Source organism: Danio aesculapii, chromosome 21 (genome assembly GCF_903798145.1).
Source record: "Danio aesculapii chromosome 21, fDanAes4.1, whole genome shotgun sequence".
Lineage (NCBI taxonomy): Eukaryota > Metazoa > Chordata > Actinopteri > Cypriniformes > Danionidae > Danio > Danio aesculapii.
The window spans coordinates 16,744,803-16,763,589 of NC_079455.1; the positions used below are offsets into that span (position 1 = coordinate 16,744,803).

The 18,787-nt window shown below is 32.2% G+C and overlaps 1 protein-coding gene across 1 annotated transcript in view; it reads left to right on the forward strand.

Annotated features, from left to right (window-relative positions):
- Positions 1–18,787, forward strand: part of cxxc5a (CXXC finger protein 5a) — a 142,376-nt gene that overhangs the window by 69,290 nt on the left and 54,299 nt on the right. The window lies entirely within an intron of this gene.

Below are 18,787 nucleotides of genomic sequence, written 5' to 3' on the forward strand. Positions count from 1 at the left end.
ATTTGTTTTAAATCAATGTTTGTTTTACAGTTTACTTTTTTTTTTTTTTTTTACTTATTTACTTACAAAACCTCTAAAAAATATGATATAACAAGGCAAAATTAAATTTTTTGGAAGAAATGTCTCGAGATTTCAGTATATCTGTAAATAAAAGTTTGTGAGACACAAATTACCACGACACAGATTTCTAGCATCATTTATTGTAGGTAAATAAAAAATCTGATAATTTGCCAAAAACAAAAAAAAGACTAAATGCAAATCTGAGTGGACAGTTAGGACCGAAGTACTATTCAGTGAGCCTATAAGAAGTAAATAATGCAAACATCACAGTGACAGTCATATCTGTGACAATTGTGCAGATTACTCATTAATTTTCTTTCAGCTTAGTCTCTGATTATGAGGGGTCGCCACCGTGGAATGAAACAACAACTATTCCAGCATATGTTTTACACAGCAGATGCCCTTCCAGCCGTAACCCAGGAAACACCCATACACTCTCACATTCACACTACGCCAGTTCATCCAATTCACTTATAGTGCATGTCTTTGGACTGTGGGGGAAACCGGAGCACCTGGAGGACACCTACACGAACACAGTTAGAACATGCAAACTCAACACAGAAATGCCAACTGACCCAGCCGGGACTTGAACCAGAGACCTTGTTGTGAGGCAACAGTGCTAACCACTGAGCCACTGTGTCACCCCAGATTAGTAAATGCAAATAATAAAAATGTTAATGTACCAAAGACGACATTACAGATTGCAAATTAAAAAACCAAAACATAACAAAGTATGCATAATGAATAAATTATTCTAAAACATATTGTACTTCACTGTTATCTCTTTAAATAAAAGTAGTTTCTTTAAATAAAAATAGCTGTGGAAGTAATTTCTATATGAATTGCCTATTGTTATTTATTTGAAATAATTTGATCATTTACATAAAATAAGACAAAGAAATGACAACATTACATAAGGCAAAATTATGGAATGAATATGGAATTTCAGTATTACATATATAAATGTAACTGTAATGTATATATATATATATATATATATATATATATATATATATATATATATATATATATATATATATATATATATATATATATATATATATATATATATATATATATATATATATATATATATATATATATTACAGTGACTTTTTTTTCAATAGCAATCATTTATTGTATCATTAAGAAATTTGAATCTGCAAAACATGCAAAACATAACATGACAGAAGACAATATGACTGAGTGATTTTTTTTGAAATTATAAACCAGTGTTATATCTTTCAACAAAATGTGCTAATACAAAAATACTGTAACGGGTTATTTCTATACAAATCATTCATATTAAGTCATGAAAAATGGCGTGACACACATGAACTAAGGCAAAGCGACAATATATTTTCAGAAATGATTGTAGCAAATGTGGTTTTCAATGTAGCAGTCAAAGAGGGGGCTTGACTTGGAGAGCTAGTGGAATATAAATCCATACTGTTAATCAGACACTTTCTTCTCTGATATGTTCTAACAGCTGTGGATACAGTGAAGACATTATTATATTATATTATATTATATTACATTACATTACATTACATTACATCATATTATATTATATTATATTATATTATATTAATGAATGCATTGGAATAATGGATGCTTGCTGCATCTTCAATCACCAAAGTGCAAAAAGTAAAAGAGAAATTATATCATTAATACAGATATATTATAAAGATTTGTTTATTTGATTATAAAGATTTGTTTATTAAATATTTGAGTTATATTTGTTTATGTAAAATGTACATTGCTTTGCATTTATTTGCAAGCACTTCCACTATAAATAAGGTATGAGGACATCTGGAAATTTTATTTGTGCAACTTCTGAATTTGGAAACAGCAGATCTATATATTTGAGAACTCATAATGGGGTGATGTGATCATATGTGCCTTTTACATGCTAAACAGTGAAAAGTCACTATTTGCAGAGACCACAGAAATGAATGTGAAGTCTAATGCAATGTGCATTTATATCACACCTACTGTATTGTGTATGCCCATACACGCATAGAGCTTTATAGTCATGAAGTGGTGGAGGGAGGGGGGAAGGGGCGATGCAGCTTCGGCACCTGGATGATGCAACAGCAGCCATAGGACAATGGTACCAGTGCATGCACCACACACCGGCTGCATATGGTGGGTGACAGTAGTGGTAAGGTGGTAGTGGTAATTCAGTGGATGGTGAGGGTTGAGAGGGTATGATAAGGGCCAAGGAAGGGAATCTGGCCATGACACCAAAGTTACACCTCTACCCTTTACAAGAAATGACATGGGATTTTTAATGACCATATGAAGAGTCAGAACCATGGTTTAACGTCTCATCCAAAAGATGTCCCGGTAGCATCCTCTAGAGTCTCTGTCACTATACTGGGGCATTAGGACTGCAGATTGACAACGTAGTTTTTCCATGTGGCCATCCATCCAGGTACTAAACAGGCTCAGCCCTACTTGGCTTCAGTGAGTAACAAGTCTTGGCCTGCAGGAGGATATGGCTGTGGATCCTCACATGTTTTGTGGATCCTGTCACAAAATGATCAGTGACTTCTGTAGTAAATTATAAAAAATATTCTGCCATAAACTTAAAAATAATTCATCCACAAACAGCTGGTCAAAGGAACACTTTACTTTTTTATTTTACATTTACCCTAGAGTTAAACAGTTGAGTTGTGCCACTTTTGAATCCATTCAGCCAATTTCTGGGCCTGGTAGGAGCACTTTTAGCTCATTTTAGCATAAATAGTTTAAACATACTAATGGTCGAATCCAATTCAATGATCTATGCTAAGCTAAGCTAAAAGTGCTTCCACTAGACCTGGAGATCAGCTGAATGGATTCAGAAATGGTACAACTCAAGTGTTTAACTCTAGGAGAGTTGTGAATTTAGACTGCTTTAAATAAAAGTGGAGTGTTCTTTTAAGGGCAAAACTAGCCAATACACTGTTGTATCTAAATTAAGCCATTTATACACAAAAGCAGCTTATTCAGCAAAGTGAAGCCTTTCCTCCATTAACATCCATTTAAAATGGCCTCTTGTCTCCTTATCTGTGTATTGGCAAAGCTGGAGCATTAGCTATTAATATTTAATTTTTTTACTGGTTAAAATGGCAGACTTGGCTTCCATAGGCTTTGTTGTTGACATATTAGAGCACTTGTGTTTGTATGGACTGAGCAGTTTAATTTCATTTATGTTCTTCACTCTGTTTAATCAGCATCTGTAAGTAAGCAATCTTGCAGTTTACTTAACTGTTTGCTGTCCTAGCTGAATAAGGCTGGTCAAACTGGTTGACCAGTTGAAAAGGGAAAATCACATGGTTTCTGCATGTTTCACCAAGTTCATTTTATAGCTTTTTAAGACCTCAAAGACCAATATGAATACAATTTAAGACCTATGACATGACATAAACACAAATAAAATGCAGAGTTACAGAATTGCTTCTAAAGTAAATTAATTAATTATTTCAAATGAAACATGAAGGGAGTGCTAAAAATACAAATAAATAAAGAACTGCACCAGAAACCGCTTTTACAATGTAGATTGTGTCAAAGCAGCTTAACATAGAAGTTCTAGTAAGTTGAAACTGTATCAGTCCAGTTTTCAGAGTTAAATTTCAGTTTAGTTCAGTTCAGTGTGGTTTAAATTTCACTGCTGGAAGTCACTGAAGAGCAAATCCATCGATGCGCAGCTCCACAAGTCCCAAACCAAGCAAGCCAGTGGCGACAGTGGCAAGGAACAAAACTTCACCAATTGGCAAAAGGGAAGGAAAAATCCTGAAGAGAAACCAGGTTCACTTGGGCAAGATCATTTCTCCTCTGGCCAAACTTTTTGTGCAGGGCTGCAGTCTAGCTGCCCGAGGCTGAAGAATGCTGGACGTCCATTGTGGATAAGCTCCAGGTGTGAGAATTTCACCGGCGAGTGTTTAGGTCTTTCAGGAGTCACTGGGGTCTTCAGGAATCAGTCTCAGGGTCTCCGCTATTCCATGACCGCCACATCATCAGCTCAGAATACGGCCTGGTCCAGGATTATGGATACCTTGGCATCATCTCTTCACAGGTCTTGGATCACATCAATGCTGCATAATCTCTAGAGGCCTCGGGATGAGTATTGCCAGGTGGAAATAGAGAATAAAGAAATAATTTGCATAGCTGCTGTTCATAATGTATTTAAACACGAAATGCAACAATGAAGTGCTATAAATGAAAATAATAGTTATACAAACAAACATAGAAACAAACATGTAAAGCATATGAGTATTTCTAACAAATTGTCTGGTGCATTAAGACAGGAGGAGTGTGTCCTACAGGTAGTGGTCAAGCTCACTCACCTGCTTGGAGCACACCTGTGCATCGTACCATTATTTAATGCATTGTGTATACGCTTTACTAAAAAGAAAGGTCTTTAATCTAGTCTTGAACTGAGAGAGTGTGTCAGAGCCTCAGACATTATCATGCTATTCCCAAGTTTAGGAACCATAAATGAGAAGGCTTGACCTCCTTTAGTAGAAGTTGTGTTGCAAGGGCACAAAATTAAAGGGAGTTTAGTTTACCCTAATAAATTAGTTCACCCCATTTTTTTCTGCTGAAAACAAAACAAGATTTATTTATTTTTATATTATATTATATTATATTATATTATATTATATTATATTATATTATATTATATTTTGTATATTTGTATATATATTTATATTTACATTTAAACCTGTAACCATCAACTTTCATTGTATCTGTTTTTTCTGTTTTTCTCATTCTTCAAAATATATTCTTTAGTGTTCAACAAAAGAAAGAAACTCATAAAGGTTTGGGACCACATGAGGCTGAGTATATAGAGTAAATTTTAATTTTGAGTCCAACTATCCCTTCAAAATCCATTTAAAATTATATATATTTTTGTAAGACCCTGCTGAAACCCTGGATCAGCAAACCCGCTTGGTTTAAGCTGTTCTTTTTCCTTACAGGGATATGGACAGTCTTTCAATATCACCATGGTAACCAGACCAATAAGAGGCATAATAAAATAACACAATTTATAACAGTTATTGGTATTCATGTCTGTGATACCTTGATATTAGACAGAAATTGCATAAATAATACACAAATAATTTGGAGGCGTAATTATCAATAATCAGAAGTAATAATTAGCATGGCAATTTTGTTAACAGGTGAATTAGCATTAGTACTAACTATTTATTCTGCATCCAGTCTATGCTGACAATAACATTTACATTCAATCATCCCTTTGCTGAATTGAGAAAACAATTCTCAGTTATTTTATATTGCAGTGTTAGAACATAGCCCTTCATACTTTTCACATTCATTGTACTGAAGTCTACGTCTTAAATGAGAATGATTTTAGCTATAAAGCATGCCCCAGAGCTGAACTGTTAAGCTCAACCACTGCAACAATCGGGCTGCTTTGAACTGACACTGTGAAAAGACATTAATGCGGCTTTTTTCTTACTGGAGAAAAACACAACTGCAGAGGAATCCCATTGGTGTAGGGCTCAACTGCATTTCCAGAGCATTGCAATGCCTTATTCTTCCTATAGAGGTCAGGGCAGGCTAAAGTTATGCTTGAACAAACTCGCTGTTTCAAGTCATATTCCTCACTGCAGTAATCTATATTGTTCACAACACACTCAGATTTATTTACACTCGTCAGTAGAGATTCAAACAGTCATTAAAATTTGTAAAACATTAGCAAAAATTTTGACTGATTGATTCAAATATGGAGTTTGAGACAAAACTGTATGCCATTAATATTGTGGTGGTGAGTTGGAATGTGTAAAAGTAATAATTATAATAAATACATGCTAAAGTTCGAGGTCTGTAGCCTACATTTTATTACTATTATTGAATTGCTCAGCAAGATTGTATCTATATTTTGAAAATAATAACAGTTTAAAATAGAATAATCTATCTATCTATCTATCTATCTATCTATCTATCTATCTATCTATCTATCTATCTATCTATCTATCTATCTATCTATCTATCTATCTATCTATCTATCTATCTATCTATCTATCTATCTATCTATCTATCTATCTATCTATCTATCTATCTATCTATCTACACTGTAAAACATCCAACTTGAAAAAAATTGAATTGACTTTTTTGTTGTTGTTGGTTTCGCAAAAATCTGTAAAAAATGCTTGTACAACTACATTTAACATGTTAACTTAACCTAAATCAAAAATTTAGTCATTACAGTTTTTCTCAGTGGCTTTGGTGCATTTCTCACAACGTTGTTGACATTTGCACAACAGCTAATGCAATTCTCAAAATAATTAGAGCAAACTGCAAAACCTAGTTGATAACCTGCAAAAGCGTGTCACTTGCTCAAAATGAAGAGCTCATTCCTCAAATGCAAGTATTGATGTCAATGAAAGTGTCAGTGTCATCAAGATGAAAAGTCCTGACACCATTGTTTATGAACAAGATAGTCAAATGGCTTTGTCATGTTTTCATTATGACATTTACTCTGTTAATTTTTTCCAATGCATAAAAGTCAGATTTTGTTGGCACTTCCTGAAATTGCTTAAGACAGCACTATGTACTATTTGCACAGCCATTTGAAAACTACAGTAAAATTATACATCACTGCATTTAGTAAGGTATCTGAGTACAAGACTCTGCATATGTATGTTTCACATTTTTACTGCATATGCTCCTTGCAATTCTAATTTATTCACAGCATTGTGCAAAAGAATAAATACACTTTTATTTACCACAAACATAAACTTCTTTTGGGTAGAGCTGTGCACAACTGTGAACAATATTGCAGTACATATTCAAACTGATCCTACAACATATACAGGTCTGTAAATCATTCATGAAATTGATCAATTTAGATGACATTTCCAGGAAAAAAAAGGTTACATTTTTAAAAAATAGAATTAGCTTGACAGATTTTGACAACTAATTCAACATTTTTGTATGTAATGACTCAAGTAATGAAATGAGGACTATTAGTTTTATATGGAATGACTTGTCAGCATTCACAAGTTTAGTTAATTTTGACTGACATGACATAAGCTAATGATAACGTTATAAAACAGCAGAGAGTTGTATGAAAATGATTGATGCATGTCCAAAAGCATTTGCAATTTGTCGGAAGGAATGAGAAACTGCTACTATGATGTGCACAAATGAGTAATTGTTTTGAGAAATGTGCAAATGTAAATAGTGTTGTGAGAAATGCACCAAAGTGACTGAGTAAAAATGTAAGTTAAAAAGATTAGTTTTGTGAGCAAAATTTTGCAAGTTTACCCAAAAAAGCTTCTGCCAACTTTAAGTTGAGTTAATCTCAGACCTCCTTACTTGAAAAAATAAAGGTTGCAGTATTTCAAACCCTAACAACAACGACAAAAATAATAGTAACACCAATCAAAACATTAATGTCATTAGTATTTACAACAACAAAATACTAATGCAATAATGCTAATGTAATGTGATATTATTATTCATTTGTAATTTATCTTTTTTGTAATTTATCAGCAGCAGAAATGTTTTAATGTGAATTTTCATCCCACATTTATCTAATTCGCATATGGATTGTTAAATTGCATTTAACTGTTATATATATATATATATATATATATATATATATATATATATATATATATATATATATATATATATATATATATATATATATATATGAAGGGTTTTTCCTAACAAAATAAAAATGAAAATTCAAATGCCTAAAAAGATCAAATAATAAAACGAACTTTCAAAACAACAATCCAAATGATAAATCAAACGCTCAAATGATCAAATAATGAATCAAAATGCATTTTCAAATGAGAAATCAAATGTTTTTTTTTTTTATTTGTTTTGTACACTTCAGACATTTTAGTTCAGTGCAACTGATGTTTTTAAAAGTTCAGTACACGAGAAAATAATGAAAGGAAATAAGGATTATGAGTTTTTGTTGTTCACTCAACTTCAAACATTAAAAAGTTTTGTTACAGAGTAGTCGACCTTTCCAGAAAACTAATAATCTTATGTTAACCCAACTAAATGTTTTTGTATTACTGAAAAATATTATTAGGTCAGTGCAGTTGATGTTTTCAAAAGTTGAGTGAACAAGATAAAGCGAAAGAAATTAAGGATTCTGTTGTTTTTTTTTTTTTTTTTTTTTTTTTTTTTTTTTGTTGTTTTTTCTTGTACTGGCTTAACATTTTATAAACATTTTATTTTCAGATTGTTTTCATTATTTATTTACTTATTTATGCAGTTGTGATTTAATAGCCTACAAAATTACTTTATCATCAAACATGTTATGTCATTATGTGAATCTTTTCATGACATATTTTCCTAAATTATAATATTGTAATGTTAGGAATTACATTTGTCCATAAAACTGTTATATATTTATATATTTCTAGTAATATAGTTTCTTCAGGTTAACCTAGACTGTCAGTTTGGATGTTTGTTGTTATGTTAGTTTCAGCATGTATTTGTAGTTTTTTGTGAAATGGTGAAAAAACGTAATGTGAAACTTTAATGCAAGTTCATGTGTTCATATCCTCAGTGAGACAGCAGATGATGGAAACACTGTAAGAATCATGTGTCTGAGTTTGCATAGATCCACAATACTTATTCTCACACATACATTTCTGCTGTGCGAGGCTGCATGCACTTGAGAGAAAATGTATATCAGTGTTAACTCAATATAGTTTATAACATGAGGGTGAATAAATGATGACCTGATATTTCTCTCAGTGATGATGATAAACATGTTATGTGATTTGGGTATACTTCTATATCAGGTTTAAATTAGAAGGGCTGATTTAACATATATTTGCCTTTGAATATTGCAGAAGGCGTCACAGTGGCTTGGTGGTTAGCACTATCGCCTCACAGTAAGAAGATTACTGGTTTGAGTCCTGGCTGGGCCAGTTGGCATTTCTGTGTGGAGTTTGCATGTTCTGCCAGTGTTGGCGTGGGTTTCCTCTGGGTGCTCCGGTTTCCCCCACAGTCCAAAGACATGCACTAAACTGTAGGTGAAGTGGGCAAACTAAATTGGCCATAGTGTATCAGTGTGCGTGTGTGAAGGAGAGTGTATGGGTGTTTTCCATTACTGGATTGAGGCTGGAAGGGCATACGCTGCATAAAACAAATGCTGGATAAGTTGCCGGTTCATTCCCCTGTGGCGAGTCCTGATAAGTAAGAGACTAAGCTGAAGGAAAATGAATAAATGTAAGAATATCACAGAAACAATAACTTAAAGGTGTAGTTGAACCCTAAATTTACTGACTATTACTTGCTCTCAAGTGGTCTCCACTTTTTTGTTAAACACAAAAGAAGATATTTTAAAGATTGTTCGAACATTGGTAGTCACTGAATACCATAATAAAGGGAAATGTGTTGAGCCAAAAGGAAAGACTTCCCAGTTTTTAACATTCTTTAAAATATCTTATTTCGTTCAATAAAAGAAAGAAGCTCAAACAGGTACACTGAAAAAAGTGTTGCATGCAAAACTATTGCAAACAATTTATTTGTGTTGAATTTAAGCAATGTTTTGAGCAATTTGAGCAATGTTCAACTTAATTTGTTTGTTTATATTCAGCCCAAATAAATTGTTTACAACCACTTAACGTAAAAAAAATTTGTAAATCCAAGGAATCATCTATGAATAATTTTTTCATTGTAATTGTATATATATATATATATATATATATATATATATATATATATATATATATATATATATATATATATATATATATATATATATATATATATATATAAAATTATTTATTTATTTATTTATTTTTTTTTTTTATTGCGTGAACTATACCTTTAAACTTTCCGTTAAATCCTCAGTGTCGCCATATGGCCACTAGGTGTCAATCTTTCATTGCAGTTGTTATCTGAAATCTTTCCCTGAATGACTGGAAAACATAGGATTCTTTCTCCTCTACATCATTACGCATCTGTTCTTTGTTCTGCAGTCACTCTTGTGCTTGACAGTCCAACATGCGCACTTGTTTAGGAATCCCTCACGAGAGCCATTTTTATAGAATATACCCCAGCGGATCTGTCCCATCAGCATCTCCTGTGAAAAACATCAGCACACCTGTTCCTCTGATGACAGTCCCAGTCATTTGGCTCTCCAGTACCACCTCCTCTTCCCTTAAATCACTTCTGCCTGCCAGTGTTCTATTGGCTGTTTTTCTGTTTTAACCCGTTCCAGTTTGGTGCTCAGATGACTTAAACTGTGATATGATAAATCAGCTTATAAAACATAAAAATGTTCATACATTGTATTCATGATCACAGAATGTAATCCCTACATGGTAAATAGACTATAGTTAATAATTAAACTTTATTATGTTCAATGATGTTTCCCAGTGTTGGGTTGCGGCTGGAAGGGTATCTGCTGCGTAAAACATGCTGGATAAGTTGGCAGTTCATTCCGCTATGGCGACCCCTGATTAATAAAGGTACTAAGCCGAAAGGAAAATGAATGAATGAATAAATAAATGTTTAAAGATTTTCTCTCCATTACAGTGAAAAGCACTTGGGAATTATTTGAAAAAGAGCTTAAATTTTTACAGGAAGGCTAATAATTTTCTTTAACTGTGTATAAACACACACACACACACACACACACACACACACACACACACACACACACACACACATATATATATATATATATATATATATATATATATATATATATATATATATATATATATATATATATATATATATATATATATATATAGTTTGAAAATATTTGTTCTATTCTAAATTATTCATTAATTCATCCATTCATTTTCCTTAGGCTCAGTTCCTTTATTCATCAGGGGTCACCATGGTGGAATGAACTGCCAACTTATCCAGCATATGATATCCATACACACTCATTCAAACCCATACACGACGGCCAATTTAATTTATTCAATTCACCTAGCACATGTGTTTGGGCTGTGGGGGAAACTGGAGCACCCAGAGGAAACCCACACCAACAAGGGGAAAACATGCAAACTCCACACAGAAATGCCAACTGACCCAGCCGGGACTCGAACCAGCAACCTTCTTACTGTGAGGTGACAGTGCATTTTCTTTGACATGAATAAGAGTTCGTCATTTGTTGTTTTTAAGAATAAAATTGTATATGTTGTGCCCCCCCCCAAATTGTTTCACATTGTAACCCAATGGCTGGGTTTTCCATATTTGACTAAACATTGGGTTAAAAAACAGGGACAGATTTAGTGATTTAGGGGCTCTAAGCAATTCCTACAGTATGCATGCTTCATATTTGTATTTATTTATTCAGCTGCCTTTTTCTTCTATCAGTCAGTCTTGTCTTTTCCATTTTAAAGCAATCTTTACATTTTAAATGATAACTAAGTCATACTTCATAACTAAATATACTGAATAAATCGTCACCTGATTTAACTGCTGGACTATTTCATAATTAGGTGTAGGGCGACACATTTGCACGGATGTAATAATTATGGTAAAATTGTATTTGTTAAACACTCACCAAACAAAACATATGACAAAATGCCATTTCATATAATTTATAAAAACTTCTAGGTATTTCGGGGGCTCTCAGATTTCCTGGGGCCTTTAGCAGCTGCTTACCTCTCTTATAGGTTAAATCTGCCCCTGGTTAAAAACCTAGTAATTTTTACTTCGTTTACAGATTTAAACTCTGCCATGAATGCATTAGGCTTATCGTATTTTCCCAGAACACACTTCTCAAATGTAAATGTTATTTTGACACGCAAACCTCTGAGCAACTCTAACATTGGGTGAAAGTATTATAAATTTAGTAATAAAAATATATATATATATAATATGTACCAAGCTTTGTTCACCCAAATAAGCCAGAATTTGTCAAAATGTAGAATTGTGCTTTCTTTCTGTATAGCTGAATTTAAATTAGATTTATCATGAAATGCACTGTACAAAAAAGTGAACTGAATGCAGTGACAGCATAGGTGGAACAACTTTTTTGATGAAATTAAATAGTCTTATGTTTTGTCACTCCCCTAGGATTTTTTAACAAATAAAATTAACAAAACTTAAAAAAAAAAAAAAAAAAAAAAAAATTTACAAAAAAAAAAAATAAGAAATATCTTTTAAAATTATTCAGAGATTTTAACCAGTTAAACAATTTCTACAGTAATTCCAAAATGACACTGATGTCGATTGCTCTTTCTTTGAAACTTCTTATGAGACTGTTGCTCACTTATGTTGGCAATGTCCTTTTGTTAAGTCTTTCTGGTCTGATGTGAATACTCTAATTGTCCAAAAGGTTTATGTTTTATGGAAACCATTCCTTAATTTAAGCTTTTGTATAAAACTAATATTAATTATTGGAAAGTTTTTATACATAAGTGTAAATATACTAAAAGTAAACCAAATTTGGTATTTTTCTAAACAAGAATTGGATCTGTACTGGAATACACTTTTAGAGTCTTATGACAAGAAAGCAATTAAAACTTCTAAAATATGCGCTTTATTTAATATTCTGCATTACTTTGTGTAATTTTTTCATGCGCCTTCTCTCTCCTTTTTTAATTATTTATTTTAATTTAATAGTGTATTTTCTTTTTTTCCTTCTGACTATCATTATCTTTGCCACACCATTGTAATACTTCTTTAAAATTTGTCATTCTTTTTGTGCAAAAGGGTATTTGCATTGTTTGCATTATACTTATTCTTCTGTATTTTCATTGTAATTACCTGTTGTTACAATAAAAAAAGACAGCATAGGATTTTTAATCTTATTCTGCCAAATGTGAGAACACAGAAGCAAGGTACCGTATGTCCCAAAATCTAACACTTCAGAAGTGGTAAATAGTCAAGGAGACAATAAATAAATAAATAAATAAATAAATAAATAAATGCACTGAGCAGCAAAACAATTGAACAAACGACGCATTAGAAGAACAGATGATCCAGTCTGACGGGGATCTTGTTGTGCTGATCGAGGCGGTGGTGGGAGGTGAGCAGGACTGAGCCTCGGGGCAGAGAAAGATCGGCACTGCGGTGTTTGTTAGAAATCTCACACAGCTCGCAACATTCCTGGGCGTCTGCGAAACTGGACTTCTTCCTCTCTCTATTCCGCTGGTCTTCTGGGGCTCTCCTGCGGTGCTAGTCTTGTATGCAGCTGGAGTTGGAACCAGTGGGCAGAGTAAAAAAAATACCTAATACCCCCCTCTCCCTCTGTCAGGAAAGCGCCTGTGCCTCGTCTCACGCAGAGAGAAAGCAACAAAGATGTGAGTGTGGCCGCAGCCCCGGGGCGAACGCGCCCGCCGCGGCCTCTCCTGTGTCACGCATTGCTGATCGCGCTCCATTCCAAGCCCTTACTTTTTTCTCTCTATCTCTTTTTGGATATAACTTAGTTTTTAGGTTAAACGTTTAGTTGGGTTTCTTATTTCTGTGATTATGAGGTAATTGTTTAGACTTTAAAAAAGTTGTGATTAAGCAGGTATGCAATATGATATCTGCTGCTTCTTCAAACTATTTAAAATGAGCTGAAACATCATAATTCTGGAGATTTCTGATTTATGTTCAGTCCACTTAAATTTACAATGTTAACTTAATCGATTTGTGTTGTGATAACATGAATGAATTGCATAAAACCATAAACTACATTTTTGTTTGTCCACATAAGACAATTTTTAAGTTAAAAATTATTTTCATTTTTAACGAATTTTAAAGGGATAGTTCACAAAAAATTTGAAATTCTTGTATATTTTCTCACAGCCAGGTCATCCAAATTTTATAGATGAAACTGAAGTGAAATTCAAGTCAATGGCTCAACCCTACCCCTAAACCCATCACTCGGAGGAAACAATTTTTGCATTTTTACACTGAGAAATGGATGATAAGTATATCATAGTGTAATTTTTAATTAGTAATATGCATTGTTAAGTACTTAGGGGCACATATGTGTAGCCCACAAAAAAAAAATTCACGGTTTATTATGGGAGTGGGCGGGGCTAAATATATCTAAGATGTGTGACTCACTGATTGGAAGAATTGTCTGTACAGCATTATAGGTAAACTATTTTATCCTGCACAAATTGTACTATTTAACTTTTTTTTTAAATAAGTTGAATTAATGTGAATAATTCGGTTGAGCACACAAATGGTCTATCTGTAAACGTTTTTCAACTGCTTTTACTTTTGAAACCCGACTCTTGCACTAAAATCTCATTTGTTCACATCAGCTACTGAAATATTAACCAGTGATAATTTAGTATCATTAAGATACAAGTGTTTTTATAGAATATTTTTATAACTATTTTATTAACAGTTTGAGTTTAGTCAACAGTTTGATTTAAAAATGTAATTTTTTAGGCATATTGTGCAGTTTGTATGTGTAATGTCTACATGTGCTTCACATTTTAATTTCACTTTCATTCATGCTAACAAGAAAGCTGAAAGAAATGCATCTAATTCATCTATGAAGACATTTATTGTAACTCCTCTGTAGTTTGCCTTTTTTTTTTTTTGCCAGTCACTTTATTTTTGTAGTCACTTATTGTAGAAAATGTTTTAATGGGTTTTCTCCTTTTCAATGTAACATGTTCCTCATATTTTGATGCCAAATTACAGTATAACTAAACAAATATTGTGCAATTTTTTCACCCAGACATCACTTTGTTCACTAATTTAGCTAATTTGACTAATTTTTTAAATATTTTATTTTATTTTTATTTATTTTTTTAATCAGGTTAAGCTAAATGTAAATTAAAATTACATTTCCATGGCAACACACTGAAATAAAATAAGTTTTGATACATTTATTTCAATAAACAAAAACAAAAGAAAACAAAACAAAAATAGGTTGTAGCAAACCCTAACCTGAAAAAGTAAAATATGTGTTAAACATTGTCCGCTGTAAATCGATCAGCTGTATTGATGTGATAATATTACTATTGAACAGTATTTTTTTCATGTGAACGGCCAATTAAAAAGTATGTAATTTTTTTTTACTTTGGAGAAGATTAGTTGTATATTCCAAGTACAAGAAATTGTTCTGCCAAGTGAAACGAACAAGAACTTCAGAGTACAAACTGATAGATGATACATAAACTGTCAGAGTTCTGGGAAATTCATTGCTTTCAGTGAACAGTGACACAGTGCAAAGATCATCACTTTACAACTACTGTAAGTCAGCACAGCAGTGCATTAATATTTTTCTGTTTTTATTTTTCAACTCTTTCTATTACCACTTAACTCTCTTTAAAATATGTATACGTCATTTCAGACTTAGACTTTTATCACGACTGTATACTTTACAGTTGTAGAGGGCTCATTCATTTGTTTAATTATTCTTAAACATTTGTGTCAAAATATTAATTAGTAACATAATCAAGTCTGATTCTTATTTGCTTTACATAAAATGAAAAGCATGGTTCTATATTTCTATATATCTATAATATATTCTTATTATAAATGCTAAATAATCTGAGATAAAAACTTGTCTTTTTGTCATAATCTTTGGAGTTAAGTGTTGATGCCAGACAAAATCACATCAAAAAACATGTGAAAAATCTAAATCGATTTGATGTCAAAACCTTAACGTTCATTTGACATCCACACATTGATGCCCTTTTGACCATTAAAATATTGACAGAAAAGTTTTATTTTAGTACATGGGCACATTTCAACACAAGTCCTGTATACAGTCAAAAATCAATAATTGATTGTAGAGAGTAATTGAAAATCAATTACTGTTCTGTAATTGATTTACTTGTTTTTGACAGCAATGTTAGATGTCAATTTGGTTTTTGGTTTTTTATTTTGGTGGTCAAACGGGCATCAATGTGTGGATGTCAAATGGACGTCAAGGCAAATTGATTCACATTTATGGCTTGTTTCATGTGTTTTTTTTTTTTTTGTTTGTTTTTTTTTTTTGTTTTGTTTTGTTTTTTACATTAAGGTGTATTTTAATTGCAGTGGGGAAAATAAGCATTAAACACCTCATGTTTTTTTCCTGGGAACAATATTTCTAAAGGAGCTTTTAACATTGAATTGAACCAGACTTTGGTAAAAACCCAAACAATACAAATATAATAATAAAACAAAAAAATTTTTTTTTTAATTAGTTATGTGTAATAACTATGGAACGACACAATAATAAAGTACTGAACTATTGAAATGTATTTAATACTTAATACTTCATATAAATAGCTTTTTTGGTGATGGCAGCTTAAAGACGCATCTTCAAGTGGATAATGAAGTCACATGAATTTCTCAGATGAGAGTTTTTGACTTCAACAGAGTGTAATAATCTTGATGGTCCAATGGGTCTCGTCTAAATCTGATCTTTAATTTGTATTTTGGATTCAAGTCAGGTGATTGGCTGGGCCATTCAACAGCTTGATTTTCTTTCTCTGAAAGAATTTGAGTTTCCTTGGCTGTGTTTTGGATCATTGTTTTGCTGAAATGTCCACCCTGGTTTCATCTTCAACATCCTGCTAATGTAGATGTTGGACTGAAGAAGCTAATATTAATTTACAATGACGAAGGGCAGAGGGTTGCTGAATGACTACTTTCACTACCTTTCTACACCTCCCTTTCTTCATGTGTTCAGTAGTTTTTTCATGTGTCATTTCATTTTATTGCACATAACTTAATTTGTAAATTAAGTAGATTTGTTTTCTTTGCATGTATGGATTTCTTTGGTTGTTACCAACATCCGGGGAAAATTTCAAGTCAACAGCAACTTTAGAAATATGCTTTCTGAGAAAAATGGTGATGTGTTCAATACTTATTTTCCCCGCTGTATGTAGGTCAAAATTAGATAACTTTACATACACTTTTGTCACTGATTACCAAACTCTATGTAATACTTTACATTGAGTACATACATACATGAGTACATACATACTTTACCCAATACTTTACACATCCTGAGGCTATACTATTAAATACTAAGTGTTTTTAATGTTTACTTCAAACATTTTTTTGCTTTTTTAACAAAAAAAAGGGTAAAGTGACTTATCAACAATGAAAATTATGCCATCAAATCTGTCAACTGTGCTTGAACTTTTTAAAACTTGTGGAATATTTAATCTAAAAAGCGTTCAGAACACATGAATGATACTATTTATTTCTCAAAGTCTATAAATTACAGCAAACAAAGAACATGGCCTGGTTATCTTACACCAGGAAAGTATTAAAGGATTTAAATACTTATTTTTGGCAATAAATTGAATGATATGTTGAAAATATAATGTAATTTATTCAACATTTCTTATTCTTTACACCAATTATGATTACGATAATTACGATTATGAAAGGCAATAAGCATCAATCCTGCCTTTAAAAAAAGCAGATTAACCAGAATTTGATTTACATATAACCAACCATTAAAATGTGTAATTGCGCCCTAAAGTGCAGTCACATGCTTTGCACGTGCTATAGTTCTGGATCTCAGGGTCAGTCTCTATCAGTTTCATCCAATGTGAGTTCCTTATCCTCACAATTCTTGAGAAAAGCTGAGGTCAAGCTTGGAATGCTGTGAAGTCTCAGGGTCAGCCTGATGCAATGAATCTAGAAATGTTAGGATTTCAGCACTTTCTGATTTTGATGGAGTCAATTCGGTTTTGCCTCTATACTTATGGCCAGAGTTAGCTGAAACTAATAATGGAGACAAGTACAACTTTTCTGTCAAGTGTCATGATTTCATCAGCTTTTTTTCAGACTATTTCCACTATCATTCTTTTACTTTAATTACATCAGCCTGATTAGTTGATTCACTCACTTGCTGGATTCATTTTTTTGTAAAGTTGCCTCAACAGAAAGTTTCCCAAACCTTTCAAGATATCGAGTGTTTATGAAATTGTAGCAAGACTCAAATGTAGCATTAAAAACTTTCATAATGGTACAAAAGATGTCTATATTTAAAATAAAAATGCATATATTCAACGATGAAAGTATCGTATATCATAGACCATTTCAATGTGGTGATGTCATTAGCCAGTGAACATTTCCTACTTGTTGTCAAACTTAATAACTGTAACAAGAGGAAATTGAATCATAACTTAAGGTTAAAACAGCTGTCATAACATTAATTATCAATATGTGGCTCATTTTGGATTCTTGGAAGCTATGAAAATTAAAAATATAAAACAAGAAATGCGGTAGGACCTTTACATCCATCAAAATGATCTATAAGCTTTGTTTTCAACAATGACAATAATAAATGGTTTTAACCACCAAATTAGCATATGATTTCTGTGGACTGGAATAATGAGCCAGAAATTTCACAAGAATAAATTAAATTTTAAAATAGTAAACAGACATTTTAAATAGTAATAATGTTTCACATTATTATTATTATTATTATTATTATTATTATTATTATTATTATTATTATTACAGTGTTATTATTTTTTTTCCCTTTCTTTCAAAACTTTTTTGGAAAATGACTAGAAAACCCCTATACATAACTCCCAAAAAATTGTGTATTTTTACATTAAAACCAGTCAATTAATCAATAAATCGAAAAATTAATCAATCAATCTTTAGCAAGGTTGAGAACAAAAAAATAAATCATTAGGCGATCAACAATTTAAGGTATTATTTTCTACAACAACATGGAACCAAGTTCTTTTCAGCTCTGGTTTCCCCCACAGTCCAAAGACATTCTCTACAGGTGAACTAAATAAATTAAATTGGCCGAAGTGTATGAAAGTGAATGAGTGTGTATGGATGTTTTCCAGTACTG